The sequence below is a fragment of the Hyaena hyaena genome, unplaced genomic scaffold (genome assembly GCF_003009895.1).
Source record: "Hyaena hyaena isolate Hyena2069 unplaced genomic scaffold, ASM300989v1 scaffold_264, whole genome shotgun sequence".
Classification (NCBI taxonomy): domain Eukaryota; kingdom Metazoa; phylum Chordata; class Mammalia; order Carnivora; family Hyaenidae; genus Hyaena; species Hyaena hyaena.
Window position 1 is genome coordinate 2,261,895 of NW_024080894.1, and position 6,422 is coordinate 2,268,316.

Consider the following 6,422-nt stretch of genomic DNA (forward strand, 5'->3'; position numbering starts at 1 on the left):
TCTATTGGGGTGCAGTGCATAACTGCACTTTCATGAATTATATTATGATTTCTCCTGAAAGTAAAATTGACAAACCTCTAGGGATGTCTCATAAAACATACAAGCTCTGAAAACATATCACAGTAAAGTTTGTCTACACAAATGTATGCTAGAAAAGATGAACATCTCTTATCTGACAACTCTTCCCATCCACTTCTCACAATAGGAACATCTCAAACGAATCTAATTATTTGTAGCATCTCTATTTTTATAAAGCAAGAAAGCAAGTCTCTGTGATATTTTTCCTGGGGTCCTTTGAAAATCTCAGAGATACTTACAGGTGTAAATGATATCCTGAAATGTTTGTTTGTTTACTTGTTCATGAAATTAGGGCTCTGGTTTGGGGAAGGCAATTTTTTTTAATGCTTATTTCTGAGAGAGTGAGGTAGCACCTGGGGGAGGAACAGAGAGAGGGAGACAGAGGAATCCCAAGTGGGCTTCCACACTGACACCAAAGAACCTGATTCTAGAGCTTAAACTCACAAACCATGAGACCATGACCTGAGCCCAAGTCTGATGCTAGACCAACTGAGCCACCTAGGTGTCCCTTGGGAAGACAATCTCAAAAGAGTTGTCAGAGGCTATGTGGATACTTAAGGTAGGGTCAAGGGTTACTGAGAAACAATACTTAGTTACTTATTTAATCAAAGTGACAATAAATTGTTTTTAAAGTAAACTTAGAAGGTTAATATGATTATAAAGAACTTTAGCTCTTTCAGGGGTGCCTGGGTGGCTCAGTCAGTTAAGAGTCCGACTCTTGGTTTCTGCTCAGGTCAAGATCTCACTGTTCATGGGTGGGAGCTCCACATTGGGTTTTGAGCTAACAGCCAAGGCAGAGCCTGCTTGGGAGTCTCTTTCTCCCTTCTTCTCTGCCCCTTCCCTCCATGTGCCGGTGCACATGCTCTCTCTCTTTCAAAATTAAAAAAAAAAAAAAAAAAAGAGAGAGAGAACTTTAAGTCTTTCAAAAGTGGGAAGACTTTGTTTTATTTTCTTAAATAATCAAGAACATAGTAAAATCAACATAAAGCACAAATAAAATTATTCTGATAAGCCACAGAATCTTTCCTATGTAGTCAGATAACATAAAAGATAGAGTAAGCTTTCATCTTATAATAGTTATTAATCAGTCAACCAAGGAAGTAAGCTATTTAAACCGATTAACCTTTGCTAAAATTTAACATATTTTATAGCCTCTTTCAGACTAAAGAATTATAAAACCAAAGAAAATAAAATTCCATTTATAAGTCTTCTCTATTATGTTATTTTTTATTCTAGAATAAACTGACCCTTTTCTTAAGGATTGTTTTAGTTCATTTGGGCTGTTATAACAAAGTACCATGGCTTGGGCAGCTTAAGTAACAAACATGTATTTCTCACAACTCTGCAGGCTAGGAAGTCCAGGATATAGACACTGGCAGATTTAGTGTCTTGTGACACCCCCTTTCTTGGTTCATAGACAGCTAACTGTAGTGTCATTACATGGCTGGAAGAGGGTAAGGGAGCTTTCTGGGGTCTATTTTATAAGAGCACTAAACCAATTCATGAAAGCTCCACCTTTATTACCTAATCACTTCCAAAAAGCCTCACTTCCTAATACCATCAGACTGGGGATTAAGTTTCAACATATGAATTTTGGGAGGACACAAACATTCTGTCTATGGAGGACTCTTTTTTTTAATGTTTATTTATTAATTTTGAGAGAGATAGAGAATGAGCTGGAGGAGGAGCAGAGAAAGAGGGAGAGAGAATCCCAAGCAGGCTCTGAGCTGCCAATGCAGAACCCAATGCAGGGCTCAAACAGACAAACCATGAGAACATTATCTGAGCCAAAATCAAGAGTCAAATGCCTAACTGACTGAGCCACCGAGGTACCCTGGTCCCTAAAATTCTTTTAGAGGATGCACCACATCAAAACTATTTTCATAATAATATTAAGATATCATTTGCTCCTTTCATTCTTATTCTCCCAAGTATACTTATTCTCCAAGTATACAGTACAAAATGAGATATCACAGCAGATTAAGTGCAGTAGCAGGTATGAGAATCCAGCTATTTTCTGGCAAGCCAGACATTTAAGAGACTCCCAATAATGTAAAACAATGCCATTCTTCTTGAATTTTTTAATTTTAGAAAACAGTTATTTTTCATTAAAATGTTATAACATGCAATAGGTTCATATGATATTGCTGTTTTCCAAAGATTCAAAAAGTAAATATTTTTTACATTTCTCACACAAACAAAAGCTCTGGAGTCCTCAATAATTTTTAAGTGTAAAGGAATATAGAGATTTTTTGAAAATTACCTTTTTTAAAAAAGATTTTATTTATTTTGGAGAGAGACAAAAAGAGTGACTGGAGGAGGAGCAGAGGGAGAGGATAGAAAAGGTCTTAAACAGGCTGCACTCCCTGTGCGGAGCCTGACACAGGACTTGATCCCACAACTGTGAGATCATGACCTGAACCAAAATCAAAAATCAGACACTCAAATGACTGAGCCACCCAGGTGCCCCCAAAATTGCCTTTCTTAAGGGAAAAAACCCTACTTTTTTATTTGAAAAACAAAACACATAATTTTATTTCTCTGTCATTCTTGCTCCTATTATGGTCTCAACCACTCCTAATAATTATAACTTTAAAAAAAGAAATTGGCTTTTATTTCAAAGAGAAAAATGATGATATGGGTGAAGGGATTAAAATTACTTTAAGCTTAAAAAATCTGACCAATCAACAGCCACAGAAGGAATCATCTAAACTGAAGCAGATACAGTGAAAGCTTGGATTGTGAATAACTTGTTCTGCAAGTGTTCTGCAAGATGAGCAAACATTCCTTTTTTTTTTTTAATTTTTTAATGTTTACTTTTGAAAGAGAGAGAGAGACAGCAGGGGAGAGGCAGAGAGAAAGGGAAACACAGAATCGGAAGCAGGCTGCAGGCTCTGTACTGTCAGCACAGAGTCCGACAAGGGACTTGAAGCCACAAGTCTGAGATCATGGCCCGGGTGAGGTCAGACGCTTAACCAACTGAGTCAACCAGGTGCCCTGAGCAAACATTTCCAATAGATTTTGATTTGATAAACAAACAATGTCTTGCAATACAAGTAGCACATGAACATTACATGATTACAGCTGAGCCAGTGGTTCTTGAAATTCGCTTTGATATACAAGTGCTTTGGATTACAAGCTTGTTTCTGGAATGAATTATGCTCACAAACCAAGGTTTTACTATACTCTCCAAAATATAGCTGTCATTGACCTCTGTGAGGGATTTTCTCATTTGAAAGAAGATTGGTTCTTACCACCAGGAAGTGCAAAATTGACCGTTCATTAGCATAATAAAGACCAATAGAATCTTCATGATTTCCAGTTGAAGCCCTAAACCTATCTCTTTATGAAGTTGGTATATAAAGTCACCTCTGGCTATTCACTGAGTTATTCATTACTGGTGACTTCTGTGAGAATATATAAATAAACCTCATTTTCTCCTGTTTGTCTATTTTTAGTTAATTTGCATGTCCCTATGAAATGAGCATAAGTGGGTATAGGGAAAGTTTCTCTCCCAACAGGGATGAATTGTTTAACTGCCATACACCATCATTTGAGCAAACTAGCATGTGAACACACATAACACAATTTCTACTGCTGTAGGGAGACTACATACGTCTCTTTTACACGTTGTTAAGATCGCAAAAAGGAACACCTCACCAACATGAATGAAAGATACAGCCTTTTTGTAGCATATGACCTAGGATGAGAAGTAGATAGCGTTGAAATTTTGTTTTATAATAAATGATTCAGTATTCTGATTTATCTAGAATTTGTCCTGTTATTGAGTGATGCTTATCTCTTAATTAACTCAATTTAGGGGCACCTGGGTGGCTCAGTTGGTTAAAATCTCTTTAAAATCAGCTGATTAGATATTAATCACATTGAGAAAATACCTCCCAGGCTGGTGTCTGGCAGCTCAGTCGTTAAGCATTGGACTCTTAATATCAGCTCAGGCATGATCTTAGGTTTATGAGTTCAAGCTCTAGATAGGGCTCTGCACTAGTAGCATGGGGCCTGCTTAGGATTCCCTCTCTCCCTCTTTCTCTGCTCCTCCCCCACTCATACACACACACACACACACACACACACAAACACATGCACACACACATTCTCTCTCAAAATAAATAAATAAACTTTAACTCAATTTAATAACAGTCCAAGGTTTTAAGTTACCTTAACATCTTGGAAATTATCTTGAAACTGACATAGTGGAATACAAAATTACTGTTGAAATTAAAAGTTTGTCAGAATAATGACTCAATGTAGTTAAATAATATTTACATTAAAAAATTCTAATCATTATGCAGAAGTGATGTTAGCTTATTTGATTAATGGACCTGTAGCTTAGGAAAAAATAAATCCAAGTAAAATAAAATGTACATGAGGGGGTCCAAAATATGTTACCCCCTGGGGCATAAAAGTTACTTTGAGCAGAAGGCATTTGAGTTTCTAAATTCCCTTATGTGCCTAAAAGCAGAACCCCTCTGAAACACAAGGGAAATCAGTTGTCATAAATTCCATCCCTGGAAGCAAACAAGTAAGAATGACTCTTATCACCAAAGGTGAGGAACTTCTATACTACCATTTAACAGACAAATTTTTCTCCCGCCTGTTGCCCATTTATCTTTCCAAAAACCATTCATTTTCCCATAAGTGCCCTGGTCTGTCTATGTACACTAATGCAGGAAAAAGTCAGCAAGATTAGTTTTGTGGTTGCTTGGTATTCACCTGTGAGAACCACAGGATTTCTCTGGGGCTGCTTTTGAGACATGCTTCTTCATGGTGCATGTTCCTTGGCTCTGTCTGGTGAAGCCATTGGCCATCTTGGAGGATGATCTCTTAAACTTTTGAAATTAAATATTTTGTACAAGGAAAATCACAGTTGTCAATCAAATGTAACATGAACATGTGCCTGACTGGGTCTGAAAATTAAACTGACAAAAGACAGATTAGCAGGAGAAAAGGATGACTTAATTTACTATTAGATTTACATGACAGGGAGAGCCTTCTTAAGGAAATGGACCTAAAGAAGTGGTTAAGTCCGAGGGTTTGTGTGCTAGGTCTAATACAAGGTGGACAGTCATGGAGAAATAAGATAGGACAGAGAGTAATAAGTGGTAGGTGTCATAGATGGGAAACCAAGCAAAGTCTGCTTGTTTCTATTCCTCTTGATGTCCCTCTGTCTTGGAGAGAAGGATAATTCCTTTCTTTTGGGTACAGGGAGGGTACTTCTCAAAAGAGGGTCTTATGACCTTCTTCAGTGAGAGAGGCATTGGAAGGGAAAGTCAAAGATACAAGCTTCTGCTGTTTCCTCAAACTCAGCTTAAAATATTCAATATGCCAAGTTGCCATGTTTTGGGCTAGTGTATTCTGAACCCCATCATATTATTTTTTTTTAATGTTTTATTTATTTCTAGGAGAGAGAGAGAGAGACAGCGTGAGCAGGGGAGGGTCAGAGAGAGAGAGAGAGAGGGAGATACAGACTCTCAAATAGGCTCCAGGCTCTGAGCCGGCAGTCAGCACAGAGCCCGACGCGGGGCTCGAACCCACGAACCGCGAGATCATGACCTAAGCGAAAGTCGGACGCTTACCCGACTAAGCCTGAACCCCATCATATTATCTGCTTACTACAACTAACAGAGCAATAAGATAGTTCTGATATAACAAAAGATGTAGATAACAACGAAGATTAGACTAGAAAACACCCAGCATTCCATATAATCCCCAGTAATCTCTTACCCCTCTTTCCTGACAGATTCTCTTTCACATCTCAGCATGTCTCTTCCTCAGTATACTCATAGAGTCAGCTCAGTGAGATCTACCCTCCCCTTCACCATCCTTTTCCTCCCTTACCATCAGTCCCACTCACCTTTGGTTCCATCTACTTTAACTCCACTAACTTTTAGAAAAAGCACTCTACACCTTACCTGCCCCAAAGAGTGGATATATTAAAAGAAACAATAGCAATAGTAATAGTAATGGCAATAGTAATAGTAATATAATGATGCTTGTTCTCCTCAGTGAATTCTCTAACTCAAAGTATGTTTTGGGGGCACCTGGGTGGCTCAGTCGGTTAGATGTCCGACTTCAGCTCAGGTCATGGTCTCACAGTTCGTGAGTTCGAGTCCCGTGTGGGACTCTGTGCTGACAGCTAGCTCAGAGACTGGAGCCTGTTTCAGATTCTGTACCTCCCTCTCTCTGACCCTCCCCTGCTCACTCACTCTCTCTCTCTCTCAGAAATAAATAAAACATTTTTTAAAAATTGAAAGTATTTTTTAATGGGTAGCAAAATGAAGTGAAAATTCTTCAGTTTACAGGGAGCAAGTTTTTGATGTGGGGCA